Source organism: Grus americana, chromosome 10, assembly GCF_028858705.1.
Source record: "Grus americana isolate bGruAme1 chromosome 10, bGruAme1.mat, whole genome shotgun sequence".
NCBI lineage: Eukaryota > Metazoa > Chordata > Aves > Gruiformes > Gruidae > Grus > Grus americana.
In genome coordinates, this window is record NC_072861.1 from 3,950,120 (window position 1) to 3,966,421 (window position 16,302).

Genomic DNA, 16,302 nt, shown 5'->3' on the forward strand with positions numbered 1-16,302 from the left:
GGCTTAAAACAGACTCTCTTCCTCTTCTCTCAGGAAATTCATTCTGCAACATTTTACATGAACAGATTTCACAAGGAGAGTGCCATGCCTGCGTTCAATCTGCCAGTTTCTCTTCATATCACAATTCACTGAGACTTTCTGGTCACCTTTTGTTGTACATCCTTGAGCATTTGGTCCTGTGGGGATGTTGTTTGAAGCAGAGGGCCGCATTCTGAGGCAGCGTGTTGATGGTGGGCTCGTTTGGGATGCAGCCCTGGAGTTGTATCTGGAAATAAAGTGCTATTTCACATCTTTCTTTGTTGAATTGAAACCGAGGAATCAACATTATATATTCAAGAGCAAGAAAAATGGCATTTGCAACAGGGTGTAATTTTATTTTTATGGTCCCAAGCATTCTTTTCTTTGCAATTTTGGCTAAATATATTCATGATACCTTGAAAGAGGGGTATACATAGATGTGCAGGGGTTTTAAATTGCTTTTTTTGTTGTTGTTTCTAGCTTATATAAATATATATTATGTAAAGATCAAAGGTGACCTGAAAAGAGGGTTCGTAAGAGATTTTGTTCATCCAAATGATATTTTTTCAAATATAAAAGATGGGAGAAAAGAAGATAAATTTTAAGCTTGTTGTCTCAAATTTTGGTTTTGTTCAAAGCTCTTTCTTTACCAAGAGATCTTGTTGTTACCAGAATTGCTCGTAAGCCAGTGGAGTCAAGTATGTGCTAACAAAAGTAATGTTAAGTCTTTCAATAAAAACCTCTCCTCCTAGTTGATCTCACACACACACACACCCACTTACTCTGCGGTTATTTCATTAATTCCCCTCAGAGGTTCCAGGACACTTTTCAAGAGCAGATCTGCTTTTTTATAGTATTATTTGAAAGTACGTAAGGATTTTCTTTTAATGTAAATCTTTTCAGGTCTGCTTTATTTTTAAATTTTTATTTGCATATAAAATTTATAAAGTTAGATTATGACAGTACTGTTTCTACTGCTTCTGAAACCCCCTTTAAAGTCTGCCTTGCATGATCTGTCAACTCAAATTATCACATTTGCATCTACTTTGTAGAGCTTGTGCAAGTAAAATATCCTTAATTTGTCTACTATTTTATGGTAAAGTTAAAGGGAGAAGATAAGCCAATTTGTTCATGACTATTTTGAAATACCGCTTAATACATTTATTTAAAACCAGAAAAGTTCTGTTATGATTGAAAGGAAGGGGTGGAAAGAAAATGGCAAATCCCAGTGTGTGAAGCTGTAGAAGTCTTGTCAAAGTCTGAGTGCTTGAGAAACTTTAAATGATCTTGTTTATTTAAACAAGCAGTTAAGAATTTGGTCAGGGAAGCAGTGGGCTTTAAGTTGCATAAAACAGAACCAGAAGGGTCACGAGACATGACGACAAGGCACGTGTCTTGGATATGATTTATAGAGTTAAACGTAATTCAGGTTTTGCATATGTGGAGAAAGTTATTTCCAGTGTTGAGGTAACTCTGGGGAAATTTTAAGAAGTCCAGTTAATTTCCCAGATTCTTCAAATTTACACACATACAAACATTGTTGGAGGGCAGTTTAATGTTGTCTGTATTGGTTACCTTTTAAATAGGAACAACATGAAGATCAAAGCATTTATTTGCAGGGGGGAAAGAAATAAAATATTCATAATATTATACATCAAAGTAGAAGTAGTGTTCCTCAAATATTATAAAACATGAGTATTTTGTTTGTACTTAAAGTGCATTTTCTTTATTAAAAAAAGTCTTATGAGATGATTTTGAGAAACCTAGAAGAAAAGTCTGTCTCTGTTACTCCCCCAAAAGTTAAGGTTGTGCCGTTCTTGTGCCAGTGAGCAAATGCTTCTGCAGAAACACTTTAGAGGAGGAAAAATATCCGAACAAATCAAAGCCAGAAGGATTTTGCCACTTTTCATCAGTGATGATGTGCTACAGGCAGAAGTTATCCCATCATGAAGAAGTGCATGGTGGTAATATGCATATCTGTACACATAAGTGAACAAATATGTTTTAGGAGGGTTATATAGAAAGATTTAAGCTTAAGCAGCAGTAGCACACGCAGGCTAATAAAGCAAAGGAGAGGACTGCAAAGTGTGTTGTACTCTTTTAACTGATGAATGGATCTTGCCTGGGATGACTGGTATGTGTACAAACTATTCTGCTATGTTAACCCACTTTTAAAAGGTGTAGTAGAGACACACGATTTCATGTGTGTAGACGTGTGTATACAAACACACACAAAGTTCAGGATTTATGGAGAGGAGTACAGGATATTGCAGTGACAAAAAGAAAGTCTAAAGCCCATGACTCTTGTATTCAAAAACTTGTAATAATTGTCAAGTATGGAGAAAATCACTCAAACCCTGCTACTAAATCAACATTTCTCCTCCTCTTGGCACTCCCCTTGCTTATCTTTTGCCCACAAGATGTTGTAAGGAAAGACTTCTTTGCATTTCTTTTGCTTCTGTCAAGCTATGATAATGATGATCTTAAAACTCTTCTGCAGTGGCAACTTGCAGTACTTCAGTAAATTGTGGCTTTTGTCAGATAAATTGCGTTGGTAAAAAATCTTCTTGATCCCCAAAACCTTCATTTATCTTCCCATTAAAAATATATATTCTCCAACTTCCATTCTTCCCCTTTAATCTGTAAAGCACAGCATATGATGTGGTTTCTTTGTTGATTTTTAGAGATAATTTTTAGCCTGTCAAAGCCCTTCTGTCTCAACAACTTTGAAACAAAGATTTTTAAATAGATGATAAAGTGCAGCTGCCAGATTAACAGACATAAGAAAGTGGAAGGGGAGGATCTCGCAGATGGTTCTAATAAAACTCGGCAAAAAGCAAAGGAGTGTGGTGTGGTGGGTGGGGGAGTGGATTGAAATTCAAATCGTAATCCTAGTGCAAGTTTTGGGTTTAGTTTGTGAAAGAAAGTTGCACAAACAGCCGTTTGAGGGTTTGGGCTTGGGTGGGGTTTTTATTGTTGCTTTCAATTTTTCCTGTTGCTATAGTACTGCTGAGGTTCCTTCTTCCTGTATCCCTATGTCCCTATTGCTACCTGGGGCTTGCATTGCTGTGCCAAGAGTCCTCCTCTAGAAAGCCACGTGCAGGTATTCATAAGATTTTTGTCGATGTGAAATACCAGTAAAAGCCTGGATTTTCAGAAACAGTTGAGATAGGAAATGTTTCTTGTTGTTACAGTAAAGAACAGTAAAGTGATGCTTTATTGACAGGTGCTGCTCCTGTTCATGTCTTCTATCCCACAGTACTGTACAGCTCTTTGTGAATTTAATACGTTCCTTTTGGCTAAGCTTGAAACTCTCTTCCCAGCTTTAATAAACCATGTGTTTCTTTAATCTAGAAGTTTGTACTACGTGATTAATTCATAAGGATGGGTGACTAGTAGTACCTTCTGTCTTCTTTCTGCTAAATTTCTCTTCATATTAAATAATATGAGGTCTGTAATATTAGGACAAAAATGAATGAATAAAAATTGCAGTAGGAAAGATGGAGCTGAGGGCCTGGATAGTCTCTGGTGGTCTCAGAATTTGATCACTAGCTCTTCTTAACATGACTGGGGGTTTTTGGTGGAGGATGAGGGTACTTGGGGTTTGGGTTTAACCATTTCAATTCAGATGTGCTGTGTTTAATATCTTGATCTTGGTTTTTCATCTCAGTAGCTCATGGCAAGGTACTTTATTTGGTAAAAGAAAATATGTTCCAAATGCATCTACCCAAGATGATGCTACTTCCAGGTACAATTGGCAGGTTTGTGTTCTAGAAGGCCAGTTAGATTACAGTGAATTGTTTCCACCTTTTTAGGATGGCTACCACAGCTATAAGATGTAGTATTTTCTGTTCTGTTTAGGGTCAGCTGGATGCGGTCACAGAATGGTCAGTAGATGTATATTCAGAGTATGGTTTTAACCTGTCCCTGGATGGTCAGACTACAAGAAAGATAGCTGGTGGTTCTTCTGGGCAGAGGACCTTATTTTCACCTTACTTCCAGAACCAAAGGAGTTAATGCCTTTTTTTCCTCTCCTCTTGCTAATCTTTCCTTTCCTCAATGAAAGGAATAGTGTTCAGAGACCACATAGACTCTTGGCCTGCACAGTAGCCCTTTGGGATGTGTCTTCATCTTGTGGTGTCAGAAGATTTTCAAATCAGTAGTTCAGGAGTAGCAAATCCTTCAAATGCATGAGTAAGATACTTCTTTTTAAGAGTCCTTAAGCATGAGCAAGTCATTAAGCACTTCCTTTTTCTCTGTGAATCAGTTCTATTTTAAACAGTATATTCATGTTGTTTAATATTTTAAAAAGAAAAAAAGTTTTGACTTTTAAGCTCCCTTTTTCTGAGTCTCTTTTCCTGTACATCTATGAATTTACATTAAAATCAGAAGTATAGCTGGAAAGGAAGGCATGTTCCCTGTACTGATTCATTCCCTTCCACTCGCTTCTTTAAGAGAGGATACAGCATCTACAGCGTTTCTTCACCCAAGGATAGAATTTTGAGGTGAAAAAGTTATTACTCGCTGAAAACAGAATGCATCCCTCCTCATTACCTGATTAACAGTTAGGTAATGCCATCACCCGAGCAGCCCATCCACATGTGCAGTAATAACTAACAGCAGTATGCCCTCACACTTCAGAGGGAGCTCTAGAAATTCTTGTCCTCAGATCAGTATTTTCTGTGCCAGGTGATTCTTGTCTTGCAGCCTCTGTGGCAAAGCTGTTGTGCATCCATTGCGTGCGGGAGGCCTGCGAAATTTTGTTTAAGGAAATCCCATGGTTTAATGAAATGCTTTGATTGTTGATACTGACCCTGTGATACTGTGTTATGCTTTGCTGATACAGTTGATTTGCAAATAATCTGTTTCCCCTCTCTTTACTGTAGCATGCAAAAAGGATAACCTAAAATGTATATTTATAGTTATGTACTTTTACAGGGTTTTGTGTTGAAGATATCAACATGCTGATACATTAAACAGCAGAAATGTTGCCAGAATCCTACTAGCTTGGCAAATCTGATAACCATTGAAAGCAGAGAGTAGTTCTTAGGGTAAAAATGAGGCAATGTACAGAATGCTAAAGTATCACCAGTTATTCACAGCCCGTGAAGACTTCACTTGCAGGCAACAACATTAATAGGAAAAATATTTCCCAAATCTTTGTTTCGTTGTGGATTTGCCTCAGTTTTTTGCCTCCTTACACAGTCAGTAATCATAACTTGATGGTTTTTTAAATGTAGACTTCCTGTTACTAATCTTGTAATTAGGTGCCCTTTTATTCCTGGGCTGTCACTCAGATTGACAGGACAGATAGCTCCCAGCTTTGGCAGTTGCTAGAAAGTAGGGAATGTTTTGCAGAAATGGCTTGTGATTCATTTGTTTAGCATTCCTTGCTCTTTGTTTCGTGAGGACAGCTTGTATGGGACTGAGTCACATGGCAGCTCTTTTCATACTGAATTTTTACGGCCTGCAGCCTCTGAGGAAGACCAAGGAAGAAAACGGGGAGGGATTTATCTATGTCTTCATTTACTCTATTGATGTTAATTGTCTAATAAATATAGAGCAGCAGCTAAAAGGAAGGATTTCATGTCATCTTTATCAATTGACTTGAAATGTTGTATATTAATCTATAGTACTGAGCACTGAAGCATAAGTAAATACAGAGCAGTCAGGGTTTGTGCCAGGGTTTGATTGTTTTTGAGTGGTAAATTGCACTTTTTTAAAGTCAGTGTGCTGTTTGTGAGTACAGTAACAACTTTTATATATGATCTCTATACCACTTATTGACTTAGCTACCTTTTAATATGCAATATGCTTATGTTGGAGATAAAATGTTTTCTGTGGCACCTATAAAATACCCAGGAACACCCGATTTATATAAAAGCTGTGGTAGCGAATCTGTGCCATCTCCAGTTTGCCAGAGTTGTTGGAGTGCAATTCCGCAAGGAAAGGCGAGTGACAAGCAAACCCCTTCGCTATTGCTGTGCAAAGGCTGCAGAATTTTCGGACGGAAGTTAAAATGCCTATATGCAACTGAAATTAGAAAATGGATGTCTATGTTTGTATTTTATTGTTGTATTCCAGCTTATCTATGTTTAAAGAAGTAGCACAGTTAGAAATGTAACCACGTTTGGTTTTGTTAAGGTTTTGTTACTTTTGGTTTTAGTTTAGGTAAGTTCCTGGGATAACAGTCCTGGGAACCTTGAGGATATGTACGTTATTTGCTAGCCCTTGGTGAATTGTAGTATTGCCATACATAGTATGTATGTAAGGACTTAACCACCTTACCGCAGTAAGGACTGTGGTATTCTCTCAGCGCTCTTTGTGGAGGCTTTGCAAGGCTCTGCTCTCCTTTCTGTTCTTCCTCTACATTGTATTTCTGGCTAATCCTGTCTGCAAAAGCAGATTGGTTGGTAACTCAGGCCAGTTAGGAGGAGAACATTAAATGTTCTCCATCCAGAGTAAGCACTTGACTTATGTCTAATATCTCCAGTTAGATGATGAGCCACAAGTTGCAGTTTAAGACTAAATTAGTGGCCATTCCTTTATCTGTTTTCAGTAAGAGGATATTCACCCTTCTCATTAATTACATTTTTAAGCCCATAATGTGTATTTTCTGTTGTTACGGCTCTTACCTCACCTGTTGCTGCTCAGCTGCAACCCTGTTTCAGTGTCTTCCTTTCAAGTGTCCTAAAAAAGTTTTTGTTGTGATAACCATTGCCAAGGCATTTTGGTTATGCTGCTCAGTAGTTGATGGTTTTGCCTGTCATCCTCCTCAGTGCTGTCTTGCTATTGTACAGTCTGTGTATGCTCACCAGGCTGTAATTTCTTTTCACAGAAATTATAAAGTGCTTTGCTCCATATTACTTGTGACTTTCATAATGCAAACAATTTTTGGGGGCATTTGTGTTACTTTCTTTCTACCAACTTTGTCATCCACAAAAGTGTTTGTAACTGAAATCACGGTAGCAGAATACCAGAGGGGCAGGGGAAGGAGGAAACAAAACCCATGGTACTGTCTCCTTGAGTCACTTAAAACACCTCTGAGAATGTTAGAGGCACAGCCTGGACACTGTCAGAAAACCAGCAAATACTTCTCTGCTGCTCTGTTAGGAGATGAGCATGCCTATAAATGTCTTCAGTTACGCTGGATTACGGTGAAGGTTATTTATTTGAGTAACCTACTGGAATGAAGGTCTAACCACTCATGTGCAAACATAAGCGACGTAAACCTGTTTGCTTTTGTTCTGTTAAAACGTAATATATGTAGCTAACTAGCTTTTTTTTCCTAGCTCATTCTTTAAATTTTGTTTGGAAATTTTAATTAAAAATAAGAATATTGCTAAGATTGCCTGCTCCTTTTACTAGGAGAAGTCCTTAATTATACCAGCTGGTTTCTACAGGCCCTGTTTCAGTGTGTGCGCTCCAACCTGTGCTCTTATTGCAAAGCTGGTAGTGGGGCTATATAGCAGATAAAAGGAGACGGCAGCAGTATGCTCCTGGGGTTCAGAAAAGAAATTTGAATGCCGAGGAGGAGGATGAAAGTCTGGTGTGCCAGCCATGCAGCCAAGAATTCTGAAAAGAATTCAGGTGACTTTGTATGTTACTTTTCTAGCATTTCAGAAATCAGGAGGTCACTAAAGAAGGAAAATGAACAATAAATTACACTTGTAATTTGTTTGAAATAACATCCTTGTCTGTCTTTCAGAGAAAATGTTGCTGTCCTGACCAGTAGTCATGAAGAGAAGGGGGTGAAGTGAATTTGTCTGGAGAAGTAAGACGTTTAGAAATTTTCAGCGGGATTTATTGCCAGTAGCTGCAGAAGGTTTTGCAAAGCCAGCCGTTGGCATTAGAATGGATGAAATGCCTCAAACTTAAGAGGTAACTAATTTTCCTGACATCTTTTTATTTCCCTGATACAGTTTCATAAGATAACTTGTATGGATTATAGAAGATATTGGTTTGCCACTATCAGAGTTTAGGGTAATCTTACAAGACCCAAACATTGGATGAATCTGTAATTTTGTGAGTTTCGTTTATTAGCAAGAAGTTGGAATTTTAGTATCCGATAGCTTACTTGGTAGTTGAAATTCCTTCCTGAGGGTTCATCCCATCTCTTCAGCATTGAAAACTAAAATTAGATTTTGCTATTACTCTGTTAGTAACTGTCTTCCTACCAAATGCCTAGCAAAACTGCAATTGGGAACAAGTTGTAGAAGCATCTCTGAACCTGTTTTTAGTTGTATGGTAAGTAATTTATCTGACTTCTGAAACGTACGCAAAGACACACTTACATAGTGTGCTTATGTGTGTGCTACTTTTTAAAGTCAAAGTGGGAGTAGAAAGACACTAGCTTCTCCTAGCTATCCAGTTGTAGGCTCTGTCCCTTTGTAAAAGTGGGCAAAGTGTAACCAGTCACTAAAAACAGAAGGTTTAGGGGGAGGAAAAAAAAAATTACTACACCTTTAGTAGTCTGAGATGATGATTCGATGTCTTTTGAGAGAAGAGAGTAATAAGATGATCTTCATGCACTTCTCAAAGCCTTGCTGAAACTGTGTACAACAGAATTTTCCATAGTTTGGTTGGTTATGCTGATGGAAAACACTAATGTAACTGGATATATCAAAAATGACATATCTCCACGTGTCTTCCATTTGGCATGAATAAAAAAGAAATCTGTATGTGTTGTGGTTTTGTTTGCTATAATTTCAGAAATGTTAAGAATTCAGATTTTCAGACATTTATAATCGTTCCTTCTTATACTACCCTCTGTTCTTGAGAGGGAGAGGAAACAGATCTGATAGTATTTTTGTGACTTTGGTAGAAAAACCAGTACTGCATTTCTGAACCTTACAAGTATAGCTGTTCTCTCTTTACCCAGTCTAAGTAAGTGTTAGTGCCCTAGAATAATTCTATCCTAATCTCTGTGAGGGTCAAAGGCAGGATTTTAGAAAATGTTCAGCATTAACATGACTCTTCCTATCTGAAATCCACATTAAGGCTCCTTACGTCTCTCGTGATAGCACAGTCAGGCCTCCCAAGCAAAAACTTACAGCTTTGGGTTGGTCAACAGGCTGGTGGGGTTTCTCCCTAACTGGTTTCTCATCTTTACCAGTTGTCTGGTTTGTTGCCAGAGTTGCCTGTATATTGTATTTACTTCTCCTGTTGTGTTGGCAAAAAGGGGAGGGCTTATAGATTCCATTCACCTGCAGTGGTGGCAAATGAAGCTCAAAAAGGTCTGAGAAGACAAATGATATTCTTTAAAGTTTTCAAATTTACTGTGCTCTCTTTAATGTTTTTTTTGTCTGTTCTTCTCCTTACCTCTGTGGTCCTTTCTCTTCAAATGTGTGCACATAGAGGTCTCTATCTAATTCATTGATGTGTCTAATGAGAACAAGAGAAAAAGGCAGTTCCAGTTCTCATGTCTTTATTTTGCAAAAGCTGCGGAGCTGGGGCACTTTAGTGTGCTTTCAGATTTCTACAAGACACTTAAGAGCCCAGAAATATGAGCAGCACGAGTTAAAAATCAATACTAATCACTCATTCTTACTAAGGAAAATGTACCACCGTGGCATGTCTTTATTCAGCAGGTTAGGAGAAGATACAAAGAACTTACAAGGGTCATGTTTTAGAGGGAAAATTCTTAGAAAACTGAGAGGTGATGTTTTGTTTGTTACCTTGTGTATTGCTGCCTGGCAGAGCAACTTCTTTATGCATCCAGTCTTTGTCAAAACAGCACTAACTGTAAATCTACCAGGGATAATGGCTTCAGCTGAGGAAATAGGTTCCCATAATTGTTGCTGCATTCAAATTACTATTATTTAGCTGGTAAAAGTGACAATCAATGCCCCCGGCACAGGAACAACGGTGCTGTGTGATAGGTTTCTCTGCTGGCACTGGAGGATCTTAATAGGCTGAACATCAAGAGGTTTGTGCAGTTGGAGGAAGTGCTGGGTGAGCTGAGCGGGAGGAGGCCTGGGAAGAGCCAGGGGTTGCTGTTTTGGGCAGATCTCCTTCCTGCTGGAGACGCTCCGGAGTGCCCTAGGTGGGAACTGATGGAGGATGCCACGTGAACGGATTCTTTCTGTCTGAGAACAGCTGGAGGATGTTGCATGGGAGGTGCTCTTGGCTCAGGGATTTCAAATGGGAGGGGTTTCTCTCAGCTTGAGAACACATTTTTTCCGCTTGACTCACTGAGTGAAATCTAAATGAGTGATAAAATTTCTAAAAGTAATGTTGAATTGGTTAGAATAATAAAAAGTGCATTTATCATCAGGAAGGAAGAGCAAAATAAGGGGAAAGATTCAATGATGAGGAAGTCACCACCTTCTCAGTAACAATGGAAGGCTGTAGGCAGCTGAGCACACCTCTGGTCAGCCCCTGCCACTCAGTAATTTACCATCGGAGAGAATTTTTCTGAAACTGTTATCAACCTCCTCTCCCACAGGCAGTGCCTACACACATTCCTGTAGGGACGCTTTCCATGGAAAAGACATTATGTTACGAATGTGTTGGCATAGGTTAACTTGTCATATAGAATGCAAGCCTATATGTGCATGAAAGGAAACTGCCCACTAACTCCTGCGGAACCCATTTTTTCCCCGGAACAACACCAGCCTTTGTTTCTTCTCTTTGACTTGGCACATGGAGCAAGGAAGGAACACACATACTGGCACTGAAGTGGAGTCTGGTGTGATTGATGTATACTGTAGATAAAGCTAGGTACCTGCAGGAGACAAGGAGGGGCTATTGGCTTAAATGTATTTTTAAGATAACCATAAAAAATATTCCTTTAATGATTTTACATTTCTATGCAGCATTTCCTTTGTGCGCTCCTGAACAGTTGGCCAAACTTCAACTGCTGTATCAATTACTTGTACTTACAGTTAGAAAATCGTTGGGAGCAGAGGCGCTGTGTTCTGTGTGTGCTGCTTGTCCAGAACAGGCTGGCTGACTTCCCCACCAGTGTCGCAGGAATTGCAGAATTATATTGCTAAACCAGAGAAGAGATAGGGTAATGTTTTAACTTCAATTACATATGAACAAAAGATTCAAAGCCCAAGGCTTTTAGCTCTTATCTCAAAAGTAGCTAAAGATACTAAATTCAGGGTGCGTTTGGGTTTGGGGGGGGTTAAGAAAAGACTTTGTTCTTCCCTTGAGATCTGACTTGCTGGTTTTTCAGGTCCAACCAGGCTTTTTCCATTGAGGTTTAAATGTCTGAAGGTGATGATTCAAAGTGGAAACATTGACAGAGTAAGCAACAGTAACATAAAAATATTTATTAAATGTCTGTATATACAATTCTTTCCAAAGGGCAATTCTGATTTTTCACTAGCTTGCATTGGTCTCCATTTTCACTGATGCGTGTCTGTGAAATTTGTCCCATCACAGGTATGTTAAACATATTGTCCCTGTCTGTTCATCTGATAAAAGAAGACTGATACTTGTGTTTGTTAAATTCATGCTGGTGTGATGGCTGTCCCTGGAAACTTCAAATAAGCAGGACAGACAAAATGGAAAAATCATCTCATAAATTTGTAAAGCTCCAAATAAGTATTGCTCTTCATTTCGAATAGGCTCCTGTATTTTACATCAAAACAACTCTGCTGTGTTGTTGGATCTTCTAGCTCTTTGTGACGGGATGGTAGATTGCTTATTGTGGGAGCAGTCAATTTTCAGTGACAGGTGGATAAGAGGCCCAGCTTGTGGTGAGGTCTCCAGTTTTTATTTGTTCAATATTCGTAACAAATTCACCCACCCTTAATTTCCATCACATGAAACTCGTGTATTTTACTTTGTCATTTCCTTTATCAGCTGTTCAGTTGGTGATAATTAGATTGTATTTTTCATGCTGGGTCCTTTCATTCTTCTCTAGCCTGTTATGCGATGTGGTCTTGGTAAGAAACACATTGCCATTCTTTAAAAAAAGAAGAAAACAAACAAAAAAACCAGCCCCTGAACACATCTCAGATCCTGCTAATTAAGAGAATGATCAACTTCTAGGGTTGAAGACATTAACCAACGCACTTGAACCTGCTGCAAGCAAGAATAATTTTTTATGAATAACTTTCTTACTGAGTTGGAAAAGATTACGTATGTAGTTGCCATAAAAAGGTATTTTTTTAAGTGCTGTCCAGATACTCAAGAGTTGTAGTCTACAGTATTTGGTGCAATTTTTTTTCTACAACCTGTAAATCAAAGTTGTTTCGTTAGCTCCATACTCTCCCTATTAGGACATGGCATATAGGCCATTATGTAAATAGCATACCTCTGGCCTGTCTCCTGTTATTAAGAACAGAGTGAGGGAATGAGAGAACAAAAAGCAGCCGCATCTAAAAATATACCTGAGAAACAGAAGTAAGATACCAGCGCTGCGTGCTATGGTAACATAAGATGTCTACACTTCGCAGCCCTTTCCTTACATCACCTAGGCGTGTATTTGAAATGCTGGGAGCTGGGAGCGTTCCCTCGAGCGCAGGTAGCCCCACCGTCCCCTGGCTCTGGGCAGCCAGATTCCCTTGTACTTGACAGCATCCACCTCGTATAGCGGGTTGCCTCAGCCTCTCTTCTCTTGCCTTTAAACACCAAACAACAAAAATATTCTCAGATTCAATGGGTTTCTTAGTAAATTATCCGCAACGCAATTTTTCCTTTCAGCCATGAATTTCCTTAACTCTCTTTGGTGTAACTCTCTGAAAATGCTTTCAGAAAGAACTGCTGATGATGCATAGGTGTTTTTTTTTTTTTGCTTTATTCTTAGGAAGCAGGATTTTTTCAGCCTGATCATCACTATTTTAAATATGAACTTTAGCATATATATTTTTTTAAGCAAAAATGCTTCATAGGTGAATAGGCGGGGGGTTTAATGGACTTGAGAATAATTCCAAAAATACCTGCCTTGCTTTTTTTTTTTTCCAGCTGTGTCTTATATGTCATTCTTTATATGAGTTAACCTGGTTTTTTGCAAAGCATTTATTTTAATTCCATTACTTTCCATTTCTGGTAACAAAAATTCTGTGTATTCTCCAGAGAAAAACTGCAGGTTACAGTTTAACTTGCGCTGTTGTGGTGACACTTTGTGATTTGTGTTACGGTGGCATTCCAAATTTACTTTAAAAAATTCAGACTTTTCCTGCTGAAGGGGAGTGTGTTACGCAGTGTGCAAACATAATTCAGATTGTTTCTTTTTCAACGCTAGATAAGGTGTGAGGACAAATAAAGTACAAAATGAAAAGAATCCCTATTCCAGATTCTTTAGATTCTTGCCTCCCCACCCAGATCTTTTAAGAACACTGCAAGTATGCTACTGAGATGCGTGAAGTTTTTCTTCTTTATAGCCCTACCCAAGATGTAACAGCTACTGGTCAGTTATGTTTCTCATTGCACTGTGTCTTTACCAACAACTTCTGGGATGTATTGCTGTTTTTACGAACATCTTTACAAGGCTAAAATATTTAAAATTTTTCACAGTAGAATTCTTGAGCTAGTAACTGGAAATAAAAGGAGCTGGCAAGCTACCACTTGATAAAAATCAGCAACAAAATGTTTTCTCCTGATCAGTGCAGCACTAACTAGCTGTATAACCACTCAGAGGGATTGAATCTGTCTAAAAATTCATGTTTTCAGGGAAGGGACTGCTGAAAATAGAATTGGGGAAGACAACTTTCTCTTGTTTGTACTGACTTCCTCTTTCAGATGTTTTTTGTGCAAATACAATTCAGGTACCTAACCATTTAAAAATGTATTTCATTACAAGCAGAAGGGATGCGTTAGCAGTTTTGCCTTCCAAACAGAGCACTGTCTCTGCCATCCTCTTTTGCAATCGTTTCAGAGTATATGTATTGGCAGTCAAATCAGTATATTTGACTTTTGGCATAGTACTATTTGGTTTCGACATCCATGTAAAGCTTACTTAGGAAGAAACGCAAACCCACAAATTTAAAGATGGCTTACTGTGAGAAATAAATGTGTATTACTATAATAATGCCTATTGTATGTTTTTGTTTTTATTTTATTGCATCAGTGTTGTGGCTTCAATGTATTTAAGTTTAGGGCTTAGACTGGGTGAATTCATGGGTATTAAAAGGACATTAATCAAAATAGATGAGTTTGCCATTTTAATGGTGAAGACATTTCTTCTGTAGCTGAAGAAAGATAGCACCAAGCTCATGGGCAAGGATTATTCTTCCTTCTAACTGTATGTCTTTGTCACTGATTTTCAAGACTTGAGCTGATAATATCCATTAAGCCTGATTTCAGTGATGGGTACAAAAATTAACCTTGAATATCTGAGTGGTAGTGACATACTTGAGTCTTGCATCAGTCAGTATTTGGTTAATTATCTGAGTATCACTGCAAAGAGAGCAGATTCCAGCTGGCTGTAATTAGGGCTGAATTGTTCCATGCCTTCAAGACAATTTTTACATTCATGGGATCTGCAGCTTTCTGTTGTCCTCATTTCCTGTAACATAAAATTACTTGTATCTCAAAGAATTAAAGGGGGGCAAACAGCGAGAGAGACGCTGCAGATAAATCTTGTTAACATCCTTCGAGGTCTGACTGAGAAATATGCGTTGCAAGTTTCAAAAAAGAAAAAAAAAAGAAAAACCCACCAGGAGTCATAGCCAAAAATGTTATTTCAGTTGATTAGAAGAAAAGGTGGATCTTCAGAGAGCACAGTGAGTTCTATAAAATCTGAAATCTGTGCTCTGTAAATCTTGGTCTTAATGAGAGACCACCAGCCTGTGTAGGAAGAAACTTGGATAGCAAAGCAGGAGTGTGTGACATAAAACAGTCAATGAAGATTCAGTAATTCAGTAGCCATGGGATACAGCACTAAAAGTGCAATATATCACATCTGATTTGTTGAAGTAAGTCTCCCTTTTCTTGTCCTTATGCTGCTGAATTACTGGCACTGCAGTACTGGCATTTGCTTTTATGGATGTCCTAGCTTCAGGAAATGCTCCTCATCTTGCTTGCTTTCTTCAGCACTCAGGTCATCGTGACCTGTGCTCTGTGCGGCCTCTGCTGTTATCAGCCTTTATTTCAACTTATAATCAAGACTAGCACGTTTTCAAATTATTGCTCTCTTTGGGCTAGAAATAGCCTTTTGTTTAGTTTGCATGTAAAATTACGCATTGGTATTTCAGTGGTATCCAATGTAGAAGGTCTGTGCTAGGAACTGGGGGTGGGGGGAAGGGGGCAATTAACATAATTATTTTTTTAAGAGCATCTGCAAATAGATAGTACCATAGCCCCACGTGAAGTACGCTAGCCTGTATCTTGCGAATAGGTAAAACCAGGTCATGTCTTTTGTGATTTACGTGAACACTCACACTTCCCACGGAAAACATTTGGCCCTAGGGAATCTGTTGGCCAGAAGAACGGTGCTGATGTACCCCTTGCAGCAGAGGTGGTGACAGACTGCTCCTGTAATTTTAAATGACTGGAAGGTTTTTATTCAACACATTAAGTCAGTGTCAGCCCAAGAGCTTCGCAACAGCATCTGTCTTGCCACAATGCCTGCATGAAACTTGGTACTGTTCATCTGCTGAAATCTCTACTTGACCGCTACTTCATGGGGCGCGGAGGGTAACAGAGCTACAACAGCTACCTCGCTGCTCCTGGCTGTGCAGTGCTGTCCCCTCTGCGGCTGAAATGTTTGGTGCTTATTGCTTATCTTCATGAGCCCCTTTCTCTGGCAGACCTGATAGAAAACGAATCTTTCTCCCCATCTACAGGTTGATTTGCTGCAGTTTGAGAGCTGAGTCTGTTCAGAGGTGTGGGGAGAGCAGCAGAGCCAGTAGAAGAGAAGTGGTGAGGGTACATGAAGGTGAGCATCTTCAACTAATTGTGGTTTGCAAATGTCTTACAAGGATAAGGGCCTAAAGGAAGTTAACAGAAACAAGAGCTGACAGAGAAAGATGTACAAGTTAAATTCCTTCTTCTTAAATGCAAGTTAAATGTTTTCATAGGTAGCAATATTTGCTGTATCTTTTTACTGATTGCCTTCATATCTGTCTGCATTTTCTTTTCAGACTTAGGTCTATTCGGACAGGCATCTCCAGCAGTGGCTGTGCAGATATCTCTGAGCTGCAGTTAGAAAATGTTTTTGCAATGTGGTCATATAAATGTTTCTACTCAACTTTCTGCTTGTGAGCAATCGTTCTGCAGTGCCGTGGCATTGTTCACTAGACAAATGTAGGTCATTAGTGCATAAGAGCACATGTAGTGTTGCAAGTATCAAGTGTAGAATACCCACACAAGAAAATAAATTGTTTTGTG

General features: G+C 38.8%; 1 protein-coding gene and 1 long non-coding RNA gene across 8 annotated transcripts in view; one reads left to right on the top strand and one right to left on the bottom strand.

Annotated features, from left to right (window-relative positions):
* Positions 1-16,302, top strand: part of PEAK1 (pseudopodium enriched atypical kinase 1) — a 115,774-nt gene that overhangs the window by 44,716 nt on the left and 54,756 nt on the right. For 4 of the 7 annotated variants that reach the window (XM_054836340.1, XM_054836342.1, XM_054836344.1 and 1 more), the window contains exons 2-3: positions 7,727-7,899; positions 15,759-15,850. The gene's annotated coding sequence lies outside the window, so the exon portion shown is untranslated. Of the gene's footprint in view, positions 1-7,726; positions 7,900-11,200; positions 11,272-15,758; positions 15,851-16,302 lie in introns of all 7 variants that reach the window. The other 3 variants (XM_054836338.1, XM_054836339.1, XM_054836343.1) reach the window with 3 other exon arrangements.
* The window catches only part of LOC129210541 (uncharacterized), a 43,686-nt gene continuing 38,160 nt past the window's right edge, over positions 10,777-16,302 (bottom strand). Inside the window, exon 3 of the long non-coding RNA XR_008578570.1 lies at positions 10,777-11,011. This is a non-coding gene — a long non-coding RNA (uncharacterized LOC129210541). The remainder of the gene's footprint in view (positions 11,012-16,302) is intronic.